General features: G+C 53.4%; 1 protein-coding gene across 2 annotated transcripts in view; it reads left to right on the plus strand.

The window, feature by feature from the left end:
- Window positions 1–16,294, plus strand: part of CLMN (calmin) — a 95,246-nt gene that overhangs the window by 43,909 nt on the left and 35,043 nt on the right. The gene's annotated exons all lie outside the window — the stretch shown is intronic.

Below are 16,294 nucleotides of genomic sequence, written 5' to 3' on the forward strand. Positions count from 1 at the left end.
GGAATCTGTGTGAATAATGGCCTCATTGTGTATTGGGTCCAAAGGAACCCCTTGGGTGGCGTTCAAGGCTCTGTCACCTACCGTGCCCAGCGCCCCTCCGTGCCAAGGAGCGTGGGCTTAGCAAGTCTCAGGACATGCTGTTTATTATTAGTTGCCCTCCAGCCTTCGCTCTCGCCACCCCGTTGTGTGGAACGCCCTGTCCCGCTTCGCCGTCTGCGGCCATCCCACAGATCTGCAAGTGCCTGCTCCAACCCCACCCCTACCCAGGACGTTCCTGAGGCTGGTGGCCCAGAACTGCAATAGAGCCTTGTCCTGCTGCCCATTTTCCTGTGTCTGTTTGTCCCGCAGGTACGGCTTGTAACCCTGTATTTGGCAGTTTCTCCCCCCATACCAGCTTACACGTACCTTGTTTGTCCAGCGCATTGCTCAGTTTCATGTTTAAATGAATAAATTAAGGAACTTTGAGCCAGGAGCCACCGGGTCTTCTCCGTGGTCTCTTAAGGGTGTTAAGTGAGCATTTAAGAGGTGGTTGAGAAGGGAAGTATGGGACCCCCCGGGAATAGGCAGCAGGCACAGAGGCACTGCAGGTGGGGTTCACGAGGACCCTGCATGCTCACTGGGAGGGAACCCCGTTCATAAAGAAAGCGTTTTCTAAGACTTAGGCTCTGTAATTATCTGTCGCATCACAAAGCCGCGGTTGCAGTTTCCTCTGGCGAGATTCATTGTCACTGACAAAACAGCAGAGTCCCTTCCCATGAAACATTCATGAGCCTGATCGGATTGTGCTGTTTTGTGAATAGAACTGGGTTTAACATGAGAGCCGCGGAACCCTTCCCAACCCATTGCAAAGGAGTGAGTGGTGGGGACTCTGTGGACGGTGGTGGCCACGGGGAAGAAAGCGTGGGCCTTGTTCCCCACGTGTCCCCCCTTCATTTAACCCCAGTCCGCCCCGAAGGCCCCGGTGAGCAAGAACCTGGGCCCTGGAGCCTGACCAGCAGGGCTCAAATTGCAGTTCTGCCCACTCCTAGCTGTGTGACTGTAGGCAAGTTAATTAACCTCTCTGTGCCGCGGCCCTCATTTGTAAAATGGGGGAATAATAGTGTCTGCCTCGTGGGGTTAAGAGAATTAAAAAATTTTATTCAAGTGAAGTGCTTAGAATATCAGAGTCATTTCTGCTGTAACCTCACATAGGTGCTCCTGAAAATCGCCACACTAATACAAAAATGCGAAGAAGGGAAAACAGTGAGCCCAGGCTGCTAGAACGAACGGCCGCAGGCGCGGGGCCCGAAGCGGCGGAGATGTGTTTCTCACAGCTCTGGAGGCAGGAAGCCCGAGATTAAAGTGTGGCAGGCTCGGCTTCTCCCGAGGCCTCTGTCCTTGGCTCGCAGGTGGCCGCCGTCTCGCTGTGTCCTCATGTGGTCTTCCTCTGGGGGCACACTCCTCTGGTGTCTTTCTGTGTCCAAATTTCCTCTTCTAAGGACACCAGTTAGACTGGGTCAGGGCCCACCATCCCAGCCTCCTTTTAACGTAATCTCTTTAAAGGGCCCTATTTCCAAACAGTCACATTCTGACATACATCAGGGCTTCAACACAGGAACATGGTGGGGGACACAGTCAGCCGAAGCAAGGTGTAGCCTTAGATGCGCATGGCGTGGCTCCGGCACACGTGGTAGCCCCGGGGGAGCTGGTAAGTGTTTGAGGTGCCCACGCATGAATACGTGTGCGCGCGCTCTGTGGCTCTGTTCAGCTCCGGTCCGCTGAGTGTGCACATCTAGAGTTTCTCAAAGCAGAAATTGTGCATCAGCAAATTCAAACTTCGTGTCATGATGAAATTGTGCCCCAGAATATCAACCATGTTGGCACCAACGCGTGTGTCCTGAGAAACCTGTGGCAGAACTGGCCACACTACCGCCAGTAAGCGACTGGCTCTGGGGTCATGGTGCTGGGCCTGTCCCAAACGTGTCACCCTCAGAGCCGTACCACAGGTGAGAAAGGCCAGCTGTGGTCATCGCCCCCTGTGCACAGATGGGGAAACCAGACCCCGAGACTCGCTTGCAGTGGTGCCGCCGGCATGGGGTTGGGGGACATGTCAAGGCCCTTTCAGTCTCAACGTGTCCTCCAGTTTTGCCCTGAGAGACCCACCCGCTCTGGATTGCCAACCACGCAGCCGCCCAGGCTCCCCTCTGGCCCCTGGATTCTGCCAGCCAGGCCCGGGCCTCGGAAGCCGCGTAAATGAGCATCCACGTGATTCTTCACATGACTAGGGAAGTTAGGTGACACTGTCCTATATGTGTCCAGCACGGAGGCGAGACTTGACCCATATTTGTAACTGTGATGATTAAAATGTAACTGTGATGATGGAGTGGGTCCGCCTTCCGAAGGCGAGCCTGCCTCTGCCCACCGCGGCGCTCTGCCCCGGGACATAGCGTGGCTGTGCGCCGAGGGCTCGGGCCAAGGAGTCGAATCCTGACCCCTTGTTGCTTCACTCTGAGCCCTTGGGCAGCTCACAGCCATGAGAGGTGAGTACCGTGCGTCCCATTCCATAGACGTGTAAACTGAGGCCCCATGAAATCACCCCTGGAAAGCTCTCCACCTGGTGGGGGCACAGGCTCCCTTTCCAGTGTGGGTGGTCGAGGCTGACAGAGCAGCATGCCTGGGGGGTGTGGGGGTTGCGTCTGGGAAGTTGCCTACAGCTCCCCAAACCGCAAAGGTTGAGGGCACAGTCTCACACAAGACCGCCCTCACTGCTGACACCAACCCCAAGTTCAAGGCACTTTTCAGACCTCCTCAGGTGGGGTAATTCATTAGAAAGACACAGGTCTCACTTACACGCACGCGACCCTCTGGCTCCAATGTGTGACCGTGTACAGAGAGCTTCAGCAGCCAGTCTCCGCGGGGGCTTCATGGCTTCCCTGGGGCACGATCGATGGATTGACCACGTGGTTGAACTCCAGGCCGGCAGATACCGCGTGACCCACAGCCTCCGCCCTGCTCATGTTAGCCTAACACTAAAATGCCCTGTGAAAGTGAGTGGTAACAAGCATTTATGAAGATTAACAAGAATAGCTATTCGGGACACCCTGATTCAGGCAGAAGCCCAAATGGCGTTGCAACGAGGAGACGGGCGGTGGGCACTTGTGAGCCGGGGAAGGAAATGGTTACGTCAGGAGGAGGAAGGCGTTCCTACTGGTGCAGATGACATAACGTAGTGATGCTAATTCTAAACAGTGTTTTTAATTTCCTGTCCAGTAGTCATCAGTCCAAGAGTCATAATAACTGCTTTCTTGTTATCTTTGCAAACAGTCCTTTTACGAGGTACGAGGTTGCTTATGCCCCGTCTAAAGCTTATTTTGCCCTGTTTTAACATCTAAAGGTTTGAGCCATGACACATGCAAGCCATTTCCTCTGGGAGGGCCGCTCTGGCTCCAGGTTCAGGGGCCCCGTTGATATTGTCATTTACAGTCACGTGGCTGGTCTCTGGCGCGGTCAGCCCCCGCCCTACACAAAGACACTGTTATCGGGCATGAGGTAGATGACTCCAGAAGCCGAGGGCAAAGGCCAGACCTCCCTTGGGACAAGGCCAAATTCTCTACCACCCAGAATTGGTGGCGGAAGCGGCTTTGGCGGGTCTGAGGAATGTACGTGTGCCCGAGACACAGGGCTGGGCTGGCCGGTCTGCTGTCACCGCTGTGCGCCAGGTTCTAAGTACTTTGGAATCCCGTCAATTACTTCATCCTCACGCCAACCCTGTGGTCGGGTAGACTGTTCCCTCCCCCAACCTTACCGGTGGGGACAGTGAGGGGAGGCACCTTGCCCACCATCTCAGAGCTAGCACATGGTGGAGCTGGAACACCTTGACCCCTTACCATTCGGCTGCGTTTGTTTTTAGACTTTTTCATTAACAGGTTGCTGCCGTGCCTCACGCGGCCTGCTCAGCACCCCCTGGTGCTCCTTTGGTAATTTCCGGCCCCTTGGAGGAAACGACCAGCCTGAGCCCACCGCTCTTGGGGCCAGACTCAGCACGAGCTGGAAGGAAGAGGCACAAGGCCATAAAGCAGCCTGGAGGGACGTTATTTTTCAATCAAGTTGGGCTTTGCCTGCTAATCCTTCTCCCCTGCAGGGGCCGAGGGCAGAAAACTCGTCTGCGTGAAGAGACCCGGCTCCGGCCCTCGGACCCGCGTTTAGAACCTGAGCCTGAAGCTTCTAGAAGAAGCAAAAGTAAAGGGATTTGTGTCTCAGAAAAACACCAGGCCCGGGGGGATTCCCACTTTGGGAAAAAGCAGCCAAGTGGGTGGAAGGAGGGGCGATTCTCCCACAAAGGCCCGGCAATTCTCTCCACAACACCCTCGCTCCAGGAATTAGAGCAAATCAACCGAAGACATTTGGGACTCCTTTTTTCTTTCTGCTGTGCGATCCTGAGCACTAAATCCACCCCCCCCACCCCAAGCCTGTTTCCTCCTGTGTCAAACGGGGCTACTGTTCTAGCACCCGCCTCGCAGTGCCCAGCCCGGAATAAAGATAGGCTCCTAGTTTTCACCATCAAGGGGAGCCGGCCACCTTCGTGATTCTGACCCCAGGCCCTCCGGGGTCCTCTCATGAACGGATTCTCTGTGCAGAACAGAAGACATTCAGAATTGGACAAATAAGGAACAAAGGTATGTGAACGTGTGCAAAGGCTACTTGACCGGCAGATGAGCCTCATTTACTGTGTCTGTGGTTTTCTAGGGTCGTTCAGTGAGAATACGGGGCTTGCTCTGTGGCCAGGATGCTTGGGCCCCATCGCAGAGCTGACGGAAGAGAAGGGCCCCAGCTTTTTCTGACCGCACAGAGGTGCCTGATCATCACCATCTAAGAACTGAGAAGGCGAACCCTATTTTTGGCCCTTCGGAGTCGCCCCCGCCCCCGCCCCCTCCCCCATGGGGGTCGCTGTGCGCAGACACCGAGTGCAGGCACCAGCACCACGTGGGAAATACAAATGTGCTCAGGAAACCTAGAGGTCAGCGAGGGTGACGCTGGTTCCAGGTGGTCCCTGCAGCAGATTTCCTGCGTTGTCGTTAAGAACAGCCCTCTCCTAATGCCTTTTCAAGACCTCGCAGTCCTGCCGCCTTTCCTAACGCAGGTCCTTCCCATCCGCCCGCCTGCCACACCAGCCTGCCGCTGACACATGCACATATTTGTCTCATTATCTCCGAGGGGTCTGTGCAACCCCCCTTGTTCAGCAGAGGCCCCGAGCAACACGCAGTATTGACGAGCTCTTGCGGGCGCCTCCGCCTCCTACGTGTGTTCCCGTACCCTGGAGTCAGCGACAGGCTTCCCGGCCTCCCGGGGTGGCCTCCAGTGGGGACCAATCTGCAAGGTTCGAGACCTGGATGACAAACCAAGCTCTTCACGATTTGTCACCGTCTCTCATTTCTCGCTTCGTTAGACTCGGCAGCCGCTATTTGCCGAAGTCGGTTGGTTTTCTGAGCGGAACCCAGATGCTGGGGGAACATGAAGGAGAGAGAGGCCTTCAAGAAGTCAGTACCCCACAGTGAGGCTGCCGAGCCCTCTTACCCTGAACCTTCTCCTCTGGCTTCCTGAGAGAATGGAGGTGGAAGGGTTTTGCAGATTATAAAGTGCTATAGAAATGTTAGGACCCACAGGACTATGCATAAAAGTGCTGATTACTGAAGTATTTATAGCAGGCAAACAAACAAACAAACTTGGAACTAACCTATCCAGCAATAGGCACATGTTCTGTTTATAAAGACAAATGATGGGCTTATAATAGCAAGAAGACGGGTGTTGTGTCAGTTAGGATTGCGCTCAGCTGCAAGGAACAAAAACCCAGCTTACAGTGACTTCACCCAAGAGCATTTATTGATCTCTCGCAATGAAGCCCGGGGGTGAGCAGCCTGGGGCCAGCTCTGGGGGCCAGCAGGGCCATTGAGGTCCCGGCAGCATCTGTACACCGCTCACCCATTCTTAGCAGTGGCTGCTGGGTTTCCCAGCGCCGCAGTTCCATCACAGGAGCCCGGGGTTAAAAGAAAAGAGGCGCACACCAGCATTCTCTGCCCCCCGCCCCCCCATTCACAGAGCACTCCTGAAACCCCACCCCCTAACTTCCACTTCGCCTTCATTGGTTGGACTTTGTCATGTGATTACCCCTAACGGCAGAGCAGGCTGGGGGATGATCGTTTGTAAACAAGACAGATTTCTGACTTGAAATTAATATTCTGTCAGTTGAGAAGAAGGGAAGGGTGGGCACTGGGGAGACAACCAGCAGCGTCTGCCCCGATCTGTCCCATTAGCTACCCAGCCTCCACACACACCTCCCCGAGGGCAGGTCGCGAAGGCCACTGTGGCGCTGCAGCCAGGCTCAGAATCCAGGCTCGTGGAGGGCTGTGCAGACTGCGCCGTCAGCTGTGAGGAGGCCTGGCTCCTTGTGTCTGCGAACTAACAGACACGCTGCCTGCTCTCCTCCCGCAACATGGCGATGGGGAAGGAACAAGGTAAACGTAACAATATCAGCAACAAACTGCTACCAGTCAGGAGAGGCGAGGAAAGGGAGGGCGGGCAACCGGCAGGGCCCACCACATAACGCCCACCGCATATACAAAATGGTCAGAATTATGTTGCAGCAAACAGACATTTTTTTTAAAAACGATGTAAAAGAAAGGATGGAAGGAAATACGCGGCCTTGGATCATTTAATCCATGTGACGTTTTCTTTCTAGTGTGTGCTTCATTCTGTTTTCTGTTATAGGTGTCTGTTAATTTCATAAACAGGCAATTCCTTTGTCAACTATCATATGTATAAATATGTCCCTCAATGGTGTTGGGAATAATAGATCAGAAATATGGCACCGTGGCCAGGGTTGAATACTTAGTAATTTCTTAAGGTAAAGCTTGAAATTTCTATGACTGGTATGCACATAGTTTAAACAAAATAAAATGTCCAGACCAGCTGACACTGAAAGTAGAAGCCGTCAGCCCAGCTCCCCCCCACCTTCAGGGAAGGGCCGGTGCAGCTTTAGCCCCTGGAGAGAGGGTTCTTCCCTCGCAGACGCTGCAGTTTAGAGACGGAGGACTGACCGAAACATGTGAAATTGCTAACAACACTGCTGCCCAAAGTACACATCTGCCTGCGGAGGGGCCCGCCCAGGAGGCAGCAGCGGTGCACGTGGCTCTGACCTAAATTGGAAGGAGTGAGAAGTAGTCCTGCTGACGGTCTTTGTCCTGGTTTCCTGGAAGTCGGTCGGTCGGCCGTGGCCTGTGGCGCCCGTCAGAGGCGAGGGCAGGAGGCAGTGCGGTGCCACGGGGAGGACTCAGGCTTTGGGGCCCGGCCTGGGTGTGAAACCCGGCTCTGCCACCTACTGGATCGGGCACCTAACTCGTCCCTGCCTTGGTCAGTGCCTCTGTAAAATGGGAAACAGGGCTGCTCCAGTTAAGGGCTCTGTATTGTTGGTTTTTTAAATGTTTATTGGTGTATTTAAATTCTGTATTTCTTCTTGCCCAATTTTGATATTTTATATTTTCTTAAAAACTTACATAGTTATGTTTTCAAACTTTTAGAATACAATTTTTTAAAAAAAATTGTTTGTTTGAGTCAGGATCTAAGTAAGGACCATACATTGCAATGGGGTGGTGTCCCTAAGCCTTTCCTAAAATACAGGTTTCCCTTAATTTCTTCTTTTTCACTTGCGGTTTGCTTGTTGAAGAAATTGGTGAGGATGTTTTTAATTGTAGCCAACAGAAACCCACAGCAGCACAGTTAAGCTACAAAGTTGCAATTACTTTTGGAAAAGTAGAGAGGTCCCTGAGCCCAAAGGCCAGGGTGTGGCAGGGCCAAAAACTTGTCCTCTCCTCCCTCCTAATTGTTGGGCCTAGTCGTACCTACTGAACTCTCCCCTTTTCCACAAGGCAAGCTTTGAGATGTTGCAGGCCTGAGTTTGGATAGGTACTGAGTTCCTTGTCCTGGGAGGCATGCAAGCAGACTCCGGATGACTGCCTTGATGGCAGAGTTGGCTGGGAGCTACCCTCGGTGTTCAAGGGTCTCTCCAATCAGAAAACTGGATTGCCAAGTGCTCTGATGTGCAGAATAATTCTGGATTCCTTGTAGCACTAAGAAAATGGGGGAGATGACTCTCCTTGAACAAAATTTGATCTACTGGGAAATTTTACCTACAAGTACCTGCGCTGGACTTTTTTTTTTTTTTTATCTGTTCCCATTTAAACTTCACAAAAGGGGAAGAAAAAAAGATCGTGTGATTGTTTGGGGTTATTTTCCCTCTCCACATCCCCTTGGATTCTCCAGACAAAGGAGGCATTTAGTCAGGGATGTGAAGGGAGAGGGGTAGTTGATATGACTTGACTTGATTTGAAAAAGTTTCAGTTGCCGAAGAAGGAAATCAAAGGCAAGAATTACTTAAAAGGCTGGTTACCCAAATGTGACTTTTTTTAACTGGCTTTGGTGGTGGGCGGGTGGAGAAAACCCAGGCCGGTTCCTCTGACTTGCTGACCGAGCGCTCGGATTTCTGTTTCCTATTTCCCACACGCCCGGATGCCCCACCCACCCCACCGCCGCTCTTTGATTTTCTTGTGACAGTGAGCAGAATGCAAACAAACCCTCGCTGCTGAAGCCTGAAACTGAACGTTAAAAGTTGGGTCGTGAGGAGGACAACCACCAGGAAGATCTAGAAAGGAAGACTGCTTAAATCCGGCAGTGGGGCTGGGCCCGCTGCGGCCCACTGCCCGTTCGTATAAATAAAGTTTTATTGGAACACAGTCAAGCCCATTTATATATTGTCTTGGCTGCTCTCCACCATGCTGCGGAGCTGACTAGTCGTTGGAGACCAGATGGCCCATGAGTCTAAACATTCACTGCCTGACCCGTGACAGGAAACTTTTGCCAGTGCCTGGCCTAGAAAAGTGGCTCCCAGAGCTCGCTCAGTGTTGGGATCACCCGCGGGGCGCTCCCGTGAGGCAGCGGTCTGGGCCCCTGGCCCCGGGATTCGGATTCAGTTAGTCTGGAGTGGAGCCCAGGCGTATTTTTTAAAGTTTCCCCAGGGGACCATCATGTGCAGCCAGGGTTGTGAGTCACAGGTCTAGTCTCAGTGGGGTGTTTTGTTTTGTTGTTGGTTTTTTTTTGAGATTACAGAACTGGAATTTGACATTCTAAGAGTTTCCACCCAGTGATAATGACCTGACCTTGACCTCAATGTCAGGGTGCAGCCCTCGAGGGCTGAACCACTGTACCGGGGCATCAGGGAGACCTTGTATTGAGGAGTCTCTCCAGTGACCCTAAGGTCCTGTCCCTGAAGAGGGTTGAAAGTGAGCCACATTACAGTGACAGATGTGTGTGTCTGTGTGTGTGTGTGTTGTGTGTGTACACAGGTACACACACATGGGCATGCATGAGTGTGTCCATTTGGATGGTTGACGTAAGTAATAACTTTTGTCTTTTCAAACAAACGTGTGTCACAAAGCAAACAGTGGTGTGTAGCTCATTCATACTTGTTGTCTTGGTGCAGCTCAGTCCCTGGGCCCCGGCTTAGGCAACCCCTGGTCTCTCGTGTTAATTAACATGAAATGTTGGTGACACTTCAAGCTCTGGGAGAACCTGACACCTCTCGCCTTTCCCCATCACAGTTTCCAGTCATTACCTCTCCTGCTCAGGATAGGAATTTAAATTCACGCCGATGTCACTTTTTGTTGGCAGGTAGAAGCTGTAAATGGGAATTTCACAGTTTGTTTTATCCCTTGCAAATATTAACCACCTTGCAGATATTAACCACCTTGCAGATATTAACCACCTTGCCTTTCATGTCTCTTCTCCCAGAAGAACCCCAGGGCCTTCTGCCCTCTTGGCTGCTGTCCCTTGAGGGCCTGTTGTCCCGGACACGCTCTGGGGTCTGCTAGCTAGAACGACCAGCTCATCCTGGTTTGCGTGGGACTTCCCCAGTTTTAACGCTGTGCCCCAGGACCCCCCTCAGTCCTGGGCAAACTGGGACAGTTGGTCCCCGAATAACAGAGGTTCAAGCAGCTGATTAGCCTTTGCCTGTACATAAAAATAATGGTATTCAAAGTGAGAGTGTGGGTTGTTTTTCTTTCTTTTTTTTTTTTAAGACAGATGTCCTTAAAATGCAATCAAGGTCATTGTATGAACTGAGTGTTTTTAATGTCTTTTTAAAAAAAATAGCTAAACCCAAGAGGTTGGACTAATTCTTACTAGGCGGGTTAAGCTCTGTCCGTAAGGGGCAAGCCAGCAGGTCACCGTGCATCCTGCAGTTGAGCCATCCTGGGAGGGAAGCAGATTCTTCACGAAGGTCCTTCAATAAGGTTTGCCCTGCAGGGGTTCGGCCAGCCCAGCCTGGTGCTGGGGAGAGGGTCTCTGCTGGATTCTCCTCTGGGCCGTGCCACCGAAAGCTGGGGCAAGTCACTTCCTATCTGAGACAGTTCTCTCATCGCCTCTTGCCTGCTGAGGTTGCTGTGAGGATTAAATGGCAGACATCAAGTGATCCTCACTGCCTGGGAGAGGCTTCATAAAATGTTGGCTTTCTCCCTTCCTTCCTCACAGTGAGGACCTGGTTCTCACCTAAGACAGGTATTAGCCAGGGTGGGCAGCTCTTATAGCAACAACCCCTGTGTGACTGTGAAGGTATATTTCTCACTTGCCCGGTGGTCCAGCAATGCCATTCCTCCTGGGGGCGTCTCCCCTGGAGGATCCTTTGCCAAGGGCAGATTCGGGAGTCTGGACCCCTTCCCTCTTGTGGCTCTGTCTTCCTCTCCGTCCTCTGCATGGCCTCTGTGTGGTGGTCACCAGGCATGGAGGATGGTGCTGGCCGGGTCTAAAAGTGGCATACCTTGCACCCAGCCACATGCTAATTGACCCGACTACCGCAAGGGAGGCTGGGAGATGTAGTATGGCCGAGTGCCCAAGGGGAAGAGGAAGTAGGGTGTGGGGAACACGTGACATAGGAAGTGTGGCTGCCTGATTCTCTGGCCATGTGGACCCCATGGAGAAATCTCCCCCAATGAATGAACATCTTACAAGGAAGTTGTGATTAGTTTTACGCAGAAGAGGAGTCTGGCTCCCAATGACAAATTAAACCAAAGTTTCTACTACAGGACTTCTCGGAGCCTTTAATGTGCCAATCGTAAATATCTATGTGAGGGAAAACACGCAATATTTTCCAGACACCTTGGGCTCCTCTTCTGAGAGGTTGTTTAGAGCCAGCGCTCTGCAGAATAGGGTTTGGAAACCCCTGCTTTAGATGTTATTCAAGTTTATATTCAGAAACCAGGATTCTTTCAAGAAAACACTCGTATAAAAAAATCACCACCGTTTGTGGCCCCCAACAGACAGTTCAGTACCCCAGGGATCGCGGTGTCAGGAGCACGTGAGGTGAGACACCCCAGTTTGTGAAGAGAGTACTTTCTTTCGTCCTCCCTTCCTTGCTCCTTTCCTTCCCTCCCTCCTTCTCCCCCTCTCTCCACCCTGCCTTCTGGAAGCTGGCAAAGGAAGCCCACGCGGACAGGGTGTCCACCTCCTCTTATCTGTGGCGGAGCGTGCTCGCCATCTGGACGCGGGCGTGCGGCATGCGGGCGTGAGCGCATAGCACCGCATAGCACCGTCTCGGGTTCAGCTGCTCACGTCCGGGCAGTCTGCCTGGACGGCTCATGTCGCCCTGGTGTGCCCAGCTGGGTGGATGTTAAAATCCCTTCTCCAAGGCTTAGGTTTTTATGGCCGGCTGGCGTCATCGGTCGTAAATCAAGGTGGGCTGAGGTTTAGCACTGAGGTTAGAATCACTCTCAGGAAAAAAAAACTAGAACGGGTTTATTTTTTCTTTTAGTTACAGGCACCAGCCCTATATATATAGCTTAAAACTTAATTTGGTGTGTAATTGGGACTAGCCCTTTGGAGCCCTGGGTTATGTGTTTTGGAGCAGCTGAGAAGCAGGGGCAGAGCGGCGGAGAACCTGGTATGTTAATTGGTGGCCTCTGGGACCCGTGAGAGAATTGGATTTAAGTCCCCAGTTAGAGTGAGTTTGGCAGTTTTATTTGTCTCCGTGGGCGCGGGTTGGGAGACCACCGGTTTGTGCCGACTTGAGCAGGTCGCCCCTCCTCTGTCCTGATGCCCGAGGGCTGCGCATCCCCAGCGCGCAAAGGACCAAGGGGGAGGAGACTGCGGGGGAGGTGGAGAGGCCCCGCCGGTCCTGCCCGCCACTCTCTGCACATTTATTTGGAGGAGCTGCACACTGCTCAGCTGTGGTCCCAAGGAGGGTTTTGCATTTTATTACCAAAGTCTCGATAAAAGGGACTTGAGTCAGAGCAAACGTTCAGGGAGGAAAAACAAAGGAAATTAAACGCAAAAATCACCGCTGGTGCAGACCACATGGAGGCCTTGGCTTTAATACTGCCAGAGCCGATGGGGGGAAGTGGTCCCCAGGAGTCGGAACCAAAGGACGTCGGCCTGGTATTCCTGAAGCCTGGCCCCTCTCCTGTTTGAAAAGAAATTGCCGTTTAATTTGTTTCTGAGTTTTATTTCTCAAGTGAACCAGCATGGGGCCATGTAATGAGGTTGTGTTTCTGGGAGGTGTTGAAAGATGGGAAAGGAGCGAAACCACCGGGCAGGGCCTGGCCGCGTCCAGACAGGGCGGGCCTCTCCCCGGAGCGGCCCTGGCTCCGGGGAGTCCAGCCACCCCGCGGGGCGCACGAGGGGCCGCCCGAGTGCTGGCTGCGCAGGGCACGGTCCGTGGGGCGGCCGGCGTCCGTGTATGGGCCGGGGACAGTGCAGCTGGTGGCTGTGTGTCACCCACCTGCATGTGGTGTGGCAAGGACAGGTTGAATGCATCTGACCCTCAAAGCCACTGAAGTCAGTACAATGACTCCCACTGTACAGATGTGGGAACCTAGGCCCTGAGAGCGGAACCTCCTTGCTCAAGGTCACTCAGAGCAGAGCCCTCCTGTTTGCTGAAACTTTTCTGTGTGCCGTGGGGGAGGGCCGAGATAGAAGCAACCTGGGACAGTCACACGGGCTCCTGAACAGATTCTCATCCCTGGCACTACTGACATTTGGTCCGGATCATTCTCTGTGTGGGAGGGGGAAGGGGGCGTGTCCTGGGCACTGTAGGGTGTCGAGCAGCATCCCTGGCCTCCAAGGACTGGATGCCAGTAGAATGTCCCCTAAGTCATGACCATCAAAAATGTCTCCAGCCCCTGCCAAATGTCCCCCAGGAGCAGAGTCACCCTGGTTGGGCACCCCTGGCTGAGAGCTAGGTCTTGAGGACTCCGGTCTGTACAGGGTGTTCCTAGTGTGGGGACATTGGGAGCAGCTGCCTGGCGGAGAGGCAGAGTCCCAGGGGGTTCATGAAAGAGGCCCACAGAGGGTACCAGGAGGAGCCTGCAAACATCAGGCGGCATCACCTGGAGCCCGGGTTCAAATCCCAAGCTTCCAGTGAGTGGCCAAGTAACTAAATCTCTCTGTGCCTCAGGCTCCTCACCTGTGAAATGGAGACCGCTGTAGACCAGCTTTGCAGGGATGTCAGGGCAACTCCTTCAGTGCTTGGGCACAGGAAGTGGCAGCCTCTACTCTCAGACCCCTAGCTGCTACTTTTGAGACCTTCACAGTGGCTCCGTGGGGCGGGCTCCCCAGTTGGCATCTCTCCTGCTGTACCTCGGCTTCCGTGGTAGAAGGAAGTGAGCTTTCTGTAGCTCTCCCCGAGCCTTTGTCCCAGGGTGAGGTTCAGGTGGGCTGCCAGGGCTCTGCCCAGCTGACGCCCTCAGCTGCTGTCCTGTGGCCTGGAGGAACGAGCCCGAAGCGGTGGGGCCACAGCTCCGCCACCTGCCTCCCTCCTCCCACCCAGACAGCATCCCTGGAGCTGGGAGCAAAGGCTCCCCACAGACCCACCTGGACGGACGTCACAGGATGTCTCCCATGCGAAAGTCAGCCCTTCTAGCTGAATTCTGATTTCCCTCTCAGGAGAGTCAGACATCTCCCCATTACATGAATTCAATCGCTATCAGGAAGAGCTCTTTGGACAAAGAGGGAGAGGAAGTGACTTTTTCCTGCTTGGTGCCAGTAAGCAATATTGAACGTGGTCCTAGCAAGCCTGGGAGGCGGGTGCCGCTCCCCATCCTCTGGGCTGTGGCAGAGCTGTGGGCTGTTCTGGGCCAGGTGACATGCCTGTGGCGTGCTCTACTCTGCCCAAGGCTGACCCAGGGACTGTGCCACTTGTCTCTTACCAGGTACGACCCGGGTTCTCAGTGCACCACCGTCACCTGCTGTGCCTGTTAAAATGCCTCGGCCCCAGGGAGAGTGAGTTGGTGGGGACCTCTGATGGGGTCCTGGAGTAGCTTCTTAACTATCACCCCAGACACTCTTGATGTACTTAGATCCAGGGGCCTGCTTTGAGAAACGCTGAGTCGTTGGCTGATCACGTTGCAATTGTGTACAGTAGTATCTGTCTATGTGTATTAGTTCCGTGTGGTCCTGGAGGGATGGTCGATATAATGTCCCTAGTGCTGGTCTCAGGGGATAAGGAGATGTCAAGATATTTTAGATAAATTTCTCTATGCTTTTCTGTCTGGTTTTAATTGTGTGTAATGCGTGGACAATTTTTATAAACAGATAAAGCCATCGAGCTTTCCTCATGGGCAGGAAGCGCAGAAACGTTATGGCGGTACTATGACCTAGGATGTAGGTGTGTGGGGAATGTGGACAGACGGAACGAAGGCCGCACGTGAATCTGTCTGACCTCAGAGCTGTGTCCCTCTCTCTGTGGCCCCCAACTTTTGCAGAAGAGGGGAAGATCGTACTTCTCATTGTCGCACGGTCTGTTTTGGGCAAAGCCAGGACCAGACTCACACCTGGGGATTTGAGACGGTGGCATGGAGCCTGAAGGCAGGGCCTCCCTTTCCATCTCTGTCGCCAGAGTCCCCAGGCCTGGTGAGCGCCTCCTCCAGCCTGGCCGGCACTCGGGCACCCTGGCCGGCCAGGCAGAGCTGGGGACGGTGATTTTACTGCGCTGTTATTACTCTGTTCTTGCCCAGTAAACCCACACCGGGCCCCACAAACACCGCGTGAGAGGGCCAGACCCTTCCTGAGAAATGGTTTCCTACACCTTTACAATGTGATAGGTGCGGTGGAAAAAAGGGGCCGTTGGATTTATGGAAACTATATAAAGTTTATGGAGTCTTGGCAGGCCAGAGGTAGGAAAGGCCTGGGGGTGGGGGGTGGGTGTTCTGCAACGGGGAAATCCATGGAAGGGCGTCCGACCGCTATGTCGGACAGCAGGCAGCACAGCCCAAGGCCAGGGCATGCTGGAGCCGGGGCGATGGGGGAGAGTGGCCTTATAGGCCCGCTGTCCGGGACGCTTTTGGGGTGACCCCATTGAATCCCACAGCCTGCCTGTGAGGGAGGCTCAGTCACCCTGCTTCTGTAGAGGGGACACCGAGGCCAAGTATTTTGAAAATTGTGAACTTGACCAAGGTCGCCCGGCAAATGGTGCGTGGCTCTCACGTGGATGTTCTGGGCCAGCCTAAATTCATGCACTCTCTCTCCTGTGTATTGAGCGACGTGTCCCAGTTTCAGGTCCAGAAAATGTGGTCTCTGCCTGATTTCAGTTCGGGACTCGTCTGTCATTTATGATTTAGTCTCATGGTCCCCCCGTATCTTCAGTCACCACCTTGCCCTCCCATGGGTCACCTTTGCTGGCGAAGCCGATCTGTGCTCAGTTTCGCCCACTGGCCATGGCTGGAATGGAAGTGAAGCCTCCCTGAGACTGGCTCTGGGTCAGGGCCGAGCTGGGAACGTGGTCCTTGCCTTCGGGAGCCCCGCCGTGCCCCATGTGTACCGTGGCATCCCCTTAGAGTTCCTGGAGGGGTGCCCCACGGGGGTCTAAAATCATCCTTTCCCGTCCCTTCAGTCCTGGAAACTTCTGATTCATTTCTTGGTACATGTAGAGCTTCGCGGTACCCGTGTTTTCTCTCCTACTTGGCTGTGAATTCTTGCAGTGCCGATTCTGTGAATGCTTAATTCCTTATCTCTGATTTTGCCTGCAGGGTCTGGCATACTTTCTGGCATGTAATGATCGCTGAATAAGTATCAGATGGGTGGGTGGATGGATGGACAGAAGAATGGATGGGTGGATGGATACATGGTTGTGTAGAAGGATGGATGGATGGGTGGATGGATACATGGTTGGGTGGAACAATGGGTGAATGGATGGGTGGGTGGATGGGTGGGTGGATGGATAAGGCATATATATAGACTCATAGACACCCACTTCCTCATTTACACCTTTCTGCACAGT

This window comes from Pteronotus mesoamericanus, unplaced genomic scaffold (genome assembly GCF_021234165.1).
Source record: "Pteronotus mesoamericanus isolate MK-2021 breed Mesoamerican mustached bat unplaced genomic scaffold, CSHL_Meso_final contig_182, whole genome shotgun sequence".
NCBI lineage: Eukaryota > Metazoa > Chordata > Mammalia > Chiroptera > Mormoopidae > Pteronotus > Pteronotus mesoamericanus.